We start from the raw sequence: 14,041 nt of genomic DNA on the forward strand, positions 1-14,041 counted from the left end.
GAGGGTCTCTCCTGCACAACACGCATTGCTTTGCAAAAATGAGTCTGTAGCTGCCCCTGGGGTCCTGCCAGTCACCCCGATGGGGCCCCAAACATTCTGTAAAGGCAGGAGCCTCTGCTATTAGCTCTGTCCCGGCTGGCCAGGTACTACAACTCCCAGCAGCAGAAGTAGGACTCCCAGGAACTGAGCAGTTTGTAGGGCGGAGCTGGGAGTGGCCGAGCAAGCACACACGTACAGTACATACAATCCGACTGTCAAGCCTGCAGATTGTGCAAGAGAATTTGTATGTGGCGAGGGGCGGGGCTACAGCCTCCCACTGCCCCCCCCTCACAGCCCGGGAGTTCAGAGAAGACAGGAGACGGCACCCACCTTCTCCACTGGTCCGACCTGAACTTCCAGTCTCCCCCCTACTGTGAGGGGCGGCAGTAGGTACTGAGACCCTCTCTCACTCATCCCCTCCCTCAGGAGTCAAGACATTCTCACCCCTGGAATCTGCAGCTCAGGTAAGTGCCTCTCACTCACTTGCTGTTCTGCTTAGAGTGCAAGCTCTGTGGAACAGGGATTCATTGACACATGCCATGGCCAGACTGTAGCTGTGCCCTTACTGAATATGAATACAAAGGGTCGTTTTTGTTGTATCATTGTGTAAAACAACATGAGTACAAAGGTTTTTGCCTCGGTGTCACACAGCCACATCTGGACTCTGGCACTGGGGTGACCTGGAAACCTACTAAACCCTATTATATTGCCATTTAAACTTTCTATCTGTAATTACTGACATGTGTTGCTATTGCTTAATAGTGTGTTACTAAGTCACAACAATAGTGTAAAGTGACCAGTGCAGTAATGCGTATGGGTTAACGTAACAACCAATACATGAACTGTAATGGGGCCATACATGTTACAATTATGATCTTTCCTGGGATCAATGGTCGCAGGTAAGATCAAACGTAGACTACTTTAACGTTTAGAGCTCAATCGCCAGATATGCTGGTGGAAACAAGAGAATTCTTACCCTGTATGATGATTCAGTACAGGTATGGGACCCCTTATCTGGAAACCCATTATCCAGAAAGTTCAGAATTACGGAAAGGCCACCTCCCATAGACTCTATTTTAATCAAATAATTCCCATTTTTAAAAATGGTTTCCTTTTTCTCTTTAATAATAAAACAGTACCTTGTACTTGATTCCAGCTAACATGTAATTAATCCTTATTGGAGCCAAAAAAATCCTATTGGGTTTAATTACTGTTTGAATAATTTTATTAGCAGACTTAAGGTAGGATATCCGAATTACGGAAAGACCCCTTATCCGGAAAACCACGGGCCCCAAGCATTCTGGATAAAGGGTCCCATACCTGTACTAAATGTTGCCTGTGCTCGGGTGCCTTTGCTGATATCGGTTGTCTCGTCTCCTGCCATACACAAAGTTTTGTATGATAATATTGGTGCAGGATGTAAGATAGAGATGCGACGGGTCTGTTGTGCCACTTTCCAGCTGTTATTAGGGGATACTGAAAGTTGCAGTACACAGGAGCTGAGGGCAAGACTTACATAGTCACTATTTTGATCTCTGCAAGTCATAGTAGTGCCCATTTCCTGCTCATGGAAGAGACTTTTCAATGGTGGAAGTTTTCCAGGACTCAGCGATACATTTTTATTACTGCCCTGCCCTTGTGACTGTTTGTATAAATCCTATTATTATGCCACCATTATATAACTAGGTGGAATATATCATACAATGTGTAGGATGTAATGTAAAATCACATGGAAGTTGTGTTGTTGTGTAGTGGGGGGTAAAATGAGGTGTTGGCTTGGAAAACCAGTAGTCACTTTTTACACCAGAGAAATTCTGACTCTGTCTGAACATGTTCCTTTGACAGCAGTGGGTTGTTGCACCAGAGAGTAAAATGATGTTATTTCCAGGGTTAGTCAGGATTCCCCAGTAACTAGAAAACAATCAAGGTTAGTATGAGACAATCCAAAAGAACCCAAAAAGCCTTTTTTAATGAAAAAAAAATGCAATAAAAAGCCTTATAAAACGTGAGGTATTCACTTCATGTACTGTAGAATCAACATTTCCAAGTTTAAAAGATTTGAATTATTTTATTATAGCATTGAACCCAAACATCATCATCATTTACTTATATAGCACCAGCAAGTTATAAAGAGCTTTACATTCTTCAGGGATCAGTAACTGAACAAACAAGAGTTACAGAATAAAAATGGGTTCGGAGGGTCTTGTTCGCAAGAGCTTGCAATCTAACTGAGGGAAGACATGTTTATTATAGTCAACTTCCAGTCTTCACAGATTAGTTACATCAAAATGGAAATTACAATTAGGGATACAGGAACTGAAGAAAGTAACTTTATTGAAATGGGCAGTACTTGCAAATTTGCACTGGGAAGTAAGCCATAGCAACCAACTAGCGATGGATCTGATTGCTGGCCATGGGTAATTGCCCAGTGTGGATAAATGAGCCCCTTATTTAATTCTGGTTTAAAAGAAGGCAGCCCAGCATCATAAAGCTTCTTTCTGTTATTGTTCATACCCATGTGTTTTGTGGGAATAATAACATATTGAATGGAAATGTAATGCTTGGATAGGCTGGGGCAGCATAAACCAACTGGAGAGTCACATCTGGCCCTAAGCCTTAGGTTGTCATACATGTCATAAACATACAAAAAAATAACTTCTGCTGCAGGGGCAGCTTTAGATTTGCTCCCATTTATTTGGAAGTCCCTACAGTCTTTTGTATGTTCTTCTAATCCCTCTTCAGTGTTTCTCTATATGCTGATGTACAGAACTAGAGAATGTGTCAGCTCTTTATACATACAACCCAACAGCAAAATTTACCTCTGTGATTGTATAGTTTACTGCATACTACACATGGTCACCAGGAGCAGAGGTGGCTTTAAAAGGGTGCAAGTAGGCTGACTGCCCAGGACTATATTCTTCGTGGAACCAAATTCTATACAGAAGAAAAAGTAAAGGAATTCCATTACTCCTTACAGATTTATCTCTTTCTGCACAAAGGGCTACAATAATTATTCTTTATGTCAACACTACTGGTGTTTATGAGATTTGTCGGTTAAGAACAGCTAGATTGCTGCCAGTTGGACTGTAAATGAGAGTATTCTACCCCTAATAAGGACAGCCCAGATTTGGCTAAAGGTGGCCAGACACGTTGCGATCCACTTGTTTGGCGAGGTTGCCTAAAAGAGCAGATCTTCTCAAAATATGCCCGCCTATGGGCAATATCGAGCTAATTTGATCTTTAGGGCCAAATGATTACATTAAATGGCATAGGCACTGTCGGGCCGAGGACCACATCAACAAGCCAGTGCGGCCCCTGAAAAGGGAAAATAAAACCTGCCCGTTCGAGATCAGATGTTGGTCGGGTAGGCCCATCGGGTGTGCCCATACACGGGTAGATAAGCTGCGGTCTGAAGGACCTCAAATCAGACATCAAATTCAAGCTTGTTTTCAAGTTGATAAGGATTCACTCCGGGCATTTTTGAAACCTACTAGAAACACTTCTGTATTAATTCCAGGGTTCTATAGACCTGGAGAGATTTCATAGTGATAATGGACCCAGGGATATTTTGCTGATGATGAGATGTTATTCGCCTAATTAGTAATGTGTGCGGTTTAGGCACTCCCTTGTCTTTGTTTGCTTACCTATCCCCAGAAGGCATCATTTCCGGCACTCTGTGTGTGTCTGCTCTGTGAAGTCATTACTTACGTTCTTTTTCAGGCTCAAAGCAGTCTAAATCATGCCCAGTGTCTACTCCTGATTATACATAGACATGGGACCCCTCCCTTCCTTGCTGGGTTCACCTTTATTGACAAGAACTGAGCAAAATGGAGGAGGGTCAAAGTTTAAGTGAATCGAAAATTATTGAGCCTTGACTGAATCTGATACGGAAGGTTTCCCTCTAAGCAAGAATGAGGAAGAGAAAAGGAAATGTAGGGCCAATCCATTGTGCATTAAAAAGGTGGTTCACATTAAGGTTAATTTTTAGTATGTTTTAGAATGGACTATTCTTATCAATTTTTCAGTTGGTCTTCATTTTTGTTTTTAGTTTTTGAATTATTTGCCTTTCCAGCTTTCATATGAGGGTCACTGTCCGGCAACCAAACACTATTCCTCTGTGAGGCTACAATTTTACTGTTATTGTTACTTTTTATTCCTTATCTTTCTGTTTAGGCTCTCCTCTATTCATATTTCAATCTCTCTTTCAAACCATTGCCTGGTTGCTAGGGTAAATTGGACCATAACAGATAACTGTGTTAATTTCAAACTGGGTAATAATTCAAAAACCTCAAATAATAGAAAATAAAGACCAATTGCAAACTGTCTCAGAACAGCCCTTTCTACATCATACTAAAAGTTAATTTAAAGGTGAACAGTCCCTTTAAAACTTTTGGTCAAATCTTATGATATACCAGCGATTATACATGGTTAACCATACATGCTTTTCTCCCTATCAGGCCATTGGCAGACAGGGCAATTATTGTCATCCACATGGATCACAAGATGATCAGTAATAACTGCCACCATAAATGTCAAGGGGGTTTAACAGTAAGGTTCCAACGGATTAAACTGCCTGACAAAAATTCTTCGGGGAGTATTTATTAACACTGGAAACAAACATCACCTGTGATGTGGCCCATAGCAACCAATCAGCAATTAGATTTGCATGGCAGCTACATGTTAGAAAACAAAGTCAAATATCTGGTTGCTATGGGCAACATCAAGGGTGATGTTTGTCTCCAATGTTAATAAATGCAGCCCCTCATGTATGTCTTCTTGCAATAGGCACACTGACCCTAATCCAGTAACCATGGGAGGTATTTTGAATTCAGTAATGGATCATCTAATGCTGAATATGCACAAACATTTACTCAGTGTAGAGTAAATAAACCAACCCATTGGTACGTCCTGACATCTATGTCCTAATATGATCTATGACAGCCAGTGAGTGTTCTCTCCAGACTGAACCCTAATTGGCAAATTGTCTGGGTCATAAAGCCATTAGGCCCAAGAATTTGTGACTAAATAGTAAGTCACTGTGAATTAGGCAGTGAAAGCAAAAGTCCAATAACGAGGTATCCAATGTATCAGAGTCTTATAATCAAGGTTGGACTGGCCCGGCAGGACATAGGGAAAAAACCCGGTATGTCTTGGCCTCATGGGCCCCAGTGACCCAGACCCACGTACTGCCTGAACGCCTGGTCACTCTCCCCTGACATTCCCCCCCCCAGATCATGGCCGCAAAGGATCTGGGGGGAATGTCAAGGGAGAGTGACCAGGCTTTCAGGTAGTAAGTGGGTCACAATATATCTGCGGGGGGGGGGGGGGAGGTTTAAGGGACCCCCCCCCTGACACTGCTTATGATCAGGCACTAAGGCAGGCAGGCAAACAGAATACCTGATAATTATAGTGCTATCAGTACTATGAATGGTCCATGCACATACTAATTGGCCTTTAATCTGAGTCCCACCCTATACAAGTCCACATGCCTTTGGTGCAGGTCAAACCCTGAGGAAGAGCACTGGTCGTGCTCGAAATGTTGGAACTTTTTCAATAAAAACATTTTTTTTTTTGCATCAAGCCCCTGTGTGATATATGTGACATGAGCAGCAAAGATCAGATTGTGAAAGAGAGGAAGAGAGAAAGGAGAGAGAAAGAGAAGGGGAATGGGTGGCTGGCTGCCAGCACCTTACGAAAATAACGAAGTTTTCATGTACATGGTCAGTGAGTTACAAGGAATAAGACCCAGGCTGTAACTGGGAGTCACTTACCCCATGACTTGCTCATATTCATTGTGGATCTTGAGTACCTGGTGATCTGCATCCTGGCAGTATTTAATAGCATGGGCACACATCGGTATTGTTCAGGGGTGTTAGGGCATCATTTATATGTCACAGGGTTTTCATTCTTTGTGTTATTGAAGAGAAGTGAATCTGCCAAAATATTGAAGCAGGGGGAATATAATATTTATACACAGAGGTGGAATAAAAGGAGATCTAATCTATTTCTGCATTTTTGTATTATATATGCAGGAGATATCTCATCTATAAAGCAGATATCCAGAAATCTCTGAATTAGAGGAAGGACATGTGCCATAGGGTCCATGTTAAGCGAATAATTTAGATTTTTTAAATGATTCAAATACATTTTTTTAAAGTCAAGTATTTGGCTTGTGAGCTAAGCAGATATAAAAGCTTTTACCTATATAATAGTAGCTTCCAGCATTTTGGTGTAGTGTAAAGGCGATAGAGGCACATTCTTTGGTGGCCAAACTGAGCCCAATAAATGTGAACAGTGTGAGCAAAAATGTATTTTATTGTGGTCATAGTTCCCATTCAGTACAGAATGCAACTGGAATGGAACTGGAATTTTCCTGCTGCATGCATTTTTCATTCAGTAGCTGTATAGTTAAGGTGAGGTATGTTTGTCCTATAAAATCTGTCCTATAAAATCTAGAAAGTTTTCTTTCCTTGCAAAGGGTATTGTATACACATGCGCAGAAGCATCTGGGGTCATCTTTATGGCATTTGTTGATCCAAGATCAGATATGCTATGTATGCCAGTTCCATCAAAACGTAAAGGAGAAGGAAAGGCTAATAAAGAGTTAATCTCAAGCTGCAGGAATACCTTCGGTTCTCTCAATAGTGCCCTTAAGTCTCCCCATATTTCTCCTGTTCAGATGATCAGAAGCCAAACAGGAAGAAAAAACGCTGAGCTGTGTAAAGAAAGGTCCCATAATGCCTCACTCCTGCACCGAGACTGCTGTACATGCTCAGTGTGTAAGACTATGGGGCACATTTACTAACCCACGAACGGGTCGAAATGAGTCCGATTGCGTTTTTTTCGTAATGATCGGTATTTTGCGATTTTTTCGTATTTTTTGCGATTTTTTCGGCGTCTTTACAAATTTTTCGTTACCAATACGATTTTTGCGTAAAAACGCGAGTTTTTCGTAGCCATTACGAAAGTTGCGTAAAATCTGGCGATTTTTCGCAGCGTTAAAACTTGCGCAAAAAGTTGCGCTTTTTTCGTAGCGTTAAAACTTACGCAAAACTTCGCACCTTTTAAGTTTTAACGCTACGAAAAAGGCGCAACTTTTCGCGTAAGTTTTAACGCTACGAAAAAATTGGGCGATTTTACGCAACTTTCGTAATGGCTACGAAAAACTCGTAAAGACGCCGAAAAAATCGCAAAAAATACGAAAAAGTCGCAAAATGTTCGTTTTCAAGTCGGAACTTTTCCAATTCGGGTCGGATTCGTGGGTTAGTAAATCAGCCCCTATGAGTCAGCTTCCTGCTGATTGGCTCAGATCCACATTCCTAAGGGGGGGGAGTGAGTTCTTAGCATTCTTGAGGGAGGGGGGAGCAGGAGAGAGGAGAGAGTTGCGTGTCTCTGGCACAGGAATTACAGACACAACTACTCTTTTTTTCAGAGGACTCAGTGCAGCGTTTCTGTGAGTGCTTATGGCTGTATTTACATAGACCTTTCTGATAAAGCTTACTTAGTTTTTACCTGTTTTTCTCCTTTAAGGATTTTCTCCAAAATTAAGTTAGCACAGAAGGAGTTGCCAACAAATTGGAGAAATTATATTTGGGGGTTTCCTGGTTCTTTAAGTGTTAGACCTGTGTGGTAAAACAGGGAACCAAATGTGAAAGGTAGGCGCCAGTTGAACTGACCATATTCCTTCTGTATGTATTCTGCATAATGCATTCATTTTTTATAGGGTTGCCAACAAATATTTTGGCATCTGAACAGCCTAAAGGGCTAAATGCCAATTGGTTCTAATGATGTTGCATGGCTCAGCAGGCTGTGTAGGAATTGATCAGGTTTGGTTTAAAAGGATGGTGAGGTGCCCACTCTCCAAAAAGTCAGTGCCAACAAACCAACCATTATGTTTTCTATTATACTTATAACACACGGTGCTTATAGATCATGTCAGCTGTAATTTTAGCCAGTCTTAAGCTGGCCATACATGTGGCGATCTGACGACCATCGGTCACACAAAACATCGTCAGATCCGCCACACACCATTCAGGGCTGAATCGGCAGGTAAGGAGGTAGAAACAATAGGATTTCTACCTCCTTCTGCCGATTCAGCGCTGAAGGGAGATTTTGGTCAGGCGCCTTCTATGGCGCCCGATCAAAATTTTCCAACTGGTCCGATCGGCGAGTCGTCCGATATCGGCAGCTTCCTGCGATATCGGTCGACTCGCCGACATACCATACACGCACCGAATATCGTACGAAATGAGGTTTTGTACGATATTATTGGTGCGTGTATGGCCACCTTTACAGAGTGGTTCTGAAAAGTCATAGAGTTTGGCAATGGTTGGAGTGTTAACCAACCAGGGCATGGTCAGAATGGGGATTTACAATGTAGGCAACTATGATGTGGGCCAGAATTTAAAGATATCTCTGCTTGCACAATAATTACTTAATCGGAACAAATGAGTCACTTAGGAATATAAAATGACTGATTTATGCCAGGTTCTAAGACCTGCGGGAACTAGTAAAAAATTTCCTTTTATTTGTGCCAGTAACCATTAAGTGCCGTCAGGTAAATTAGTCTAATCATGCGTTTGTAATTACTGTGTGATAATATATTAGCATTAATATAAACGTTTATGTGCTGCGCGTTAATTGGTCACATGCAAATGACATGATATACAAAAATTATATGTAGCCATAGGGTTGCCTCCATTTGTTCCAAAAAATACAGGGGGATGGAGCAGGGATGTAAGGGGTGGGGACAGGGCAGGCAGCTAGTGGTGGCTAGAGACAAGAGGCAGATCAGGCAGGCATTAGGTTGCTACGGCAAGTGCCCAGGGGGAGCCCCAAACATTGCTCTCTGTACATGTGTATATGGGCTAAATAAACACATCTTTGCACCTTTACAATTTACTAGTGTGCTACTGGATTTTTTTACATTACCTACACTTGAATTGTGATTGTCTGTACACGGAGCCATTGTATTGGCCTGGGTGTGGGTACATAGATTGGATTTAGGCACAAAAAATGCATACTCATGCGTTTCAGAGCTAAAATCTGTTCTGTATGCCTGTGGCATAAGAGTATGCATTGCTTGTCATTTTTTTAATACTGGCCCTGGCATTGGTTGTTATTTTATCTCAGTGAAATACTGGGCAGGTGGAAACCCCACAAAAATATCATGCTTGTTAATAAACAAATATATTATTATCACCTTACATTGTACGCATCCAGTTTCCACTGTGTGTAGTCACAGAGTTCCCCAGAGGAAGAAGAACTTGGAAACGTTGGCATCGGTATACAACTGAATTCAGCAAGATAGAGAAGCAAGGTTTCTTGTATACACTTCACTGCCAGTGGACTGCGATGCAATATGACCTGACTTTCCCTTTTCTAACAGGATACATAGTCCATGAAGTTCAACCCTTCCAAGTGAACCCAGCACACACAAACCTATACTGACCTGTCTATACACTCACATAAACCATATATACCAACATCATGCTTGGATATTATGCTTGTTCAAGAAATCATTCAAGCCCCTCTTAAAAGCATCAACAGAATGTGCCATAACAATATTACTAAGAAGGGCATTCCCCAACCTCACTGCCCTCACTGTGAAAACCCCCCTACACTGCTTCAAATGAAAGTTCTGGGCCTCTAATATAAAGGGGTTGCCCCTGGTGCACTGATGTTTTTATGGGACAAAAAGAACACCCCCTGTCTGCCTATAATCCCCTCTAATGTTCTTGTACCGAGTAATCATGTCCCCTTGCAAGTTCTCTTTCCAGAGAAAACAACCCCAACCCTGACAGTCTAACCTCATAGTTTAAAGCTTCCATCCCCTTAACCAGTTTAGTTGCAGACTCTGCAGCTCATTAATATCCTTCTTAGGACTGGAGCCCAAAACTGCACTGCATACTCAAGGTGAGTCCTTACCAGGAACCTATAAAGAGGCAAAATTATGTTTTCATCCCTTGAGTCAATGCCCTTTTTATACAAGACCTTTATTTGCTTTAGTAGCCACAGAATGACACTGCCTGAAATTAGACAACTTGTTATCTACAAAAATCCCCAGATCCTTCTCAATTACGGATCCCCCCAACACGCTACCATTCAGTATATAGCTTGCATTTATATTATTTCTACCAAAGTGCATAACTTTGCACTTTTCAACATTGAACCCGATTTTCCATTTTGCTGCCCAGTTTCCCAATTTTGTTAAATTGCTCTGCAAAGTGTCAGCATCCTGCATGGAAGGTATAGTTTTGCACAATTTAGTATTGTCAGAGAAATTAGAAACAGTACTTTCTTTGCCCACCTCCAGGTCATTAATAATAATAAATAAATAATAATAAACAAGTTAAAAAGGACCAAGTACTGACCCCTGCGGTACTCCACTAGGTTTGCCAATCACAGAGCTGAGCTTGTTTAATACCCTGGGATGAATACCATCCAGTCCTGGGCCTTTGTTTACCTTTGGAATGCTCCAATCTCTTTTGAATCTCCTCCTGAGTGACCCATGCATCAGTAGTTATATTCCTAGAATTGGGTCTATTAAAGGGGAAGCCTTGATTAGCTGGCTCCTCAGTTAGACTGTATGAATGTAGACTGGTGAAAAATAAGAGTTCAGAATTTTTGCTTTTTCCCTGTTCTCATCAACAAAATGACCCCCTGTGATAATAAGGTTCCCACCCCTTCTTGCTTCATTTTTTTACTATTTACATATTTAAAAAAAATTATTTTATTCTTAGCGTGTTTCTCGTGGTATTAAAAAAATAGGAAAGGGCAAATTAAGTGGCTTCTCTAGCCTGTTGGAAGGGACAGTATCACACAGAATTCCTTTCAATGTAAACATCTTGTCTTCCATACACACTGTACAAAAATGCACCAAACTTCGTCATTATGAAAGGACAGTTATTTTAAAGGACAAGGAAAGGCTAAGTCACTTGGGGGTGCCAAAATGTTAGGCACCGCCAAGTGACTTAAATTGCTTACCTTGTACCCCAGGCTGGTGCCCCTGTTAGGAGAAAACAGCACCAGCCCGTGGTACCTGGAGCGCAGCGCTTCCTCCTTTCTATTTGCTCGCTAGCAAATTGTCCCTGACAAACGCATGCGCAGTAGAGTGAAAAGCCGACTTCTTTGTTAAAGTTCCACTATTCACTCTACTGCGCATGTGTGCGCAATCGATCAGGAAGGAGGAAGCGCTCGCTGCTACCCCGGGCTGGTGCTGTTCTCTCTGTACAGGGGCACCAGCCCGGGGTAGAAGGTAAGCGATTAACATAACATTTTGGCACCCCCAAGTGACTTTGCCTTTCCTTCTCCTTTAAAAGACAGGACAACTTTGACCTTATTAAAGTTAAGCAGTAAATCATTTGCATTAAAGTGTTTTTAAGGTATGGCTTACATTACCTTTTCTAGACATCTCCAGGAAAACATTTTTGCCCTAATTACTCTGCCCAGGGAGCCTCATTTAACTTTATATATGTGTTTATTTATGAGGGGTTATTGCCATATGTTCCCTCTTACAGGAACCAAATAACTCTGCTCCATAAACCCAATAGAAACCAAGACCACTGGAGGCCATGATGCCCCCTCAGCTTTTCCAAGCTGGTACTTTTCAAAGCCACATGTTGCATGATGGCAGGAAGTTTCAATATCCTTCCATCTCTTTCTCCCTTTCTTTTTATTTCATTCAGAGCCATACCTATATCTTCCTGCCCTGTCACTTGGTCACTATCTAAGGATGCTGGAATGTTTCTATGTTTTTCATTTTATCAGGGCACAACACCCTAGGAACAGTAAATAATCCATTTACTGTTTTATCCCCTCAGCAAATGGGTAAGTTCCAAATAGTTAGTCAAATCACTGGTAAAAAAACTAAAGAATTTCTAGTTTGCTAGAGGCCAAAAATTTGCCTGAATGGCAGGCAGATATTTGATAACTATAAAAAGGTGGTGATTAGCCAAAAGGGAAATGAAAAAGTGATCAGAGACCTCCAGTTTAGTGTACCTCCTTTCCAGGGATGCAAAGCAAAGCAAGTGCTTGGTGGGATGCGAAGAGTCCCAAAGCCTGGTGGGAGGGGGTACACCAATGTGCCCCCCCCCCATCCTGAATAAAGACAGCTCTCTTTTCATGGAGGGGCAGCACAGGTCTATGAGCTTGTAGTTCAAAGTGCAGGGCAGGGTGAAAAAAACATGGAACTTGCACCCCCATTTTTTGCACTTTTCACCCTGCCGTGCACTTTTTTCATGAAGTCCACAAGGTGGACCATAGTGCCCAGCGTATATATCTAGTGAAATTCTGACATTGAGGTATTAAAGTTTCTTTTAAATAGCTGGACATGAGCCATTCATCAGGGCAGTATAAACACGTATGTCTCCGGCACATTTTCATGTTAACACAGATTCCGTGTGGTCGCATCTCTTCTCCTTAGGGGCAGCAAGTTTTCAGAAAATAGACATACTGAGGCAAATCAATTGCTGTTTTCTGGATGAACACCCCTAAACATCATCCAGTCGGTGAGTAACATGAGTCTGGTCTTTTGAGTGAATCTAGCTCCAGGCCGGTTATTTTCCTACAGATCGGTCAGGGTTTCTGCACTCAGTGTTTTGTCTGTTGTGCAAGAATCGCTCACTGCTGGAAATTCACAAAAGGTGAAACTCTGTAGAAACTTATGCCGTCATATTTACCAGAAAGTAAAAATAGAGTCCACCAGAGGGAACTCTTCTGCTCTTAGTTTCACTTTTATATGGCTTTTTATAGGGCTATAATTATAGAAGGGTTAAAATAGGGTTAGCGTTACATTTTGAGGGTGGTGTAAAATAATCAAAACTGGCATTGAGACCATAGGGGTCATTCTTCATCCCAGGGGGTGCAAGTGCAAGAACACTGCCCCTTGCAGTGCTAATTCTAGGAGCACATGGGACCCTGTTCCAGTTCCAATCTGCACTTACTGCAGGTTGAAAAATTTGGCGCTCAGCGTCAAGCATAGTGCCAAGAGGTGCAGCTAGCCCTAAAGGCATGAATTAAGGACAGGGCCTCGATGCAGGCTGGCCTCCTGCCATAACGTAACTCGTGCGTCTGAATGACGCCTGCATGCCTCCCTCCCATTTACTTTCCCATGACCGTATATTGGCATGTTGCTTTAAACTGTTGCAACTGTTTACTTTGGGTTTACATCCCCTTTAAAACTGGATACAAATGAATTCTGCAGACTGGTTTCAATGCAGCCATGCAATATTCCTTTGAATAAACTGCTAACTAGGCAGCATGTGGAAATATTTCTGGTTTTACAGGGTTGCAGAGTTATATAGTTGAATCCCTCTAGAAATCTGCAGGTAAATGCACAGGAATCGGTGTGACCATAATAGAAAAGATAATGGAAACCCCCAGAGAGCTGCTTGGATTAGAATGTGAATGGGGTGAGGATTGATATGTGCATTTAATGCTTCCCAAAAGCCAGCCCCTCCCTGGGGGCACAAGAGCCTGCATGTTACGGAGCTGTGTTCAATGGCCAGGAATGAAGGAAGGGCGACGGCTTCAGGTGATAGGAATTTGAAAAAAACCTACTGAATATTGAAACAAAGATTGCAAAGGAAGGTAACACCCAGAACCCAGATTAACAACAAACTTCTCCAGCACCGGCCTCAAGCAAAATGCCTATCCCATGCTGGATTAGACAACGGGGCTGTATCCTAAACTCACAATTAATTGTGGCTGATTAGCAACTTGCAGTGCACAGTGACACACAGAAGGAATAACAATAACGCATATTTCATAAGTCATGTAGTAAAAAGAAAAAGCTACACTAAAGGAAAAGTAAAGCATTCTTGCAATTAACTGTACCCTTATGATTTAGTGTGGAGAGGTATTCAGGATTTAAAAAAAAGCAGGACTGGATCATTATCTCCCTTGTGATATGGGATTAAGTGGCATCTCTAAAAACCTGAAATGTGATGTTTGCAGAGGAGCCCATTTACATGTACCACTACCAGTATAACCCACGTAAGGC

The 14,041-nt window shown here is 41.9% G+C and overlaps 1 protein-coding gene across 4 annotated transcripts in view; it reads left to right on the top strand.

Moving 5' to 3' along the window:
- Positions 1 to 328: 328 nt before the first annotated feature.
- LOC100496572 (macrophage stimulating 1 receptor) overlaps positions 329 to 14,041 on the top strand; it is a 48,123-nt gene continuing 34,410 nt past the window's right edge. The window contains exon 1 of one of the 4 annotated variants that reach the window (XM_004915555.4): positions 329 to 503. The gene's annotated coding sequence lies outside the window, so the exon portion shown is untranslated. The other 3 variants (XM_031901125.1, XM_031901123.1, XM_031901124.1) reach the window with 3 other exon arrangements.

Source organism: Xenopus tropicalis, chromosome 4, assembly GCF_000004195.4.
Source record: "Xenopus tropicalis strain Nigerian chromosome 4, UCB_Xtro_10.0, whole genome shotgun sequence".
NCBI classification, from domain to species: Eukaryota; Metazoa; Chordata; class Amphibia; order Anura; family Pipidae; genus Xenopus; species Xenopus tropicalis.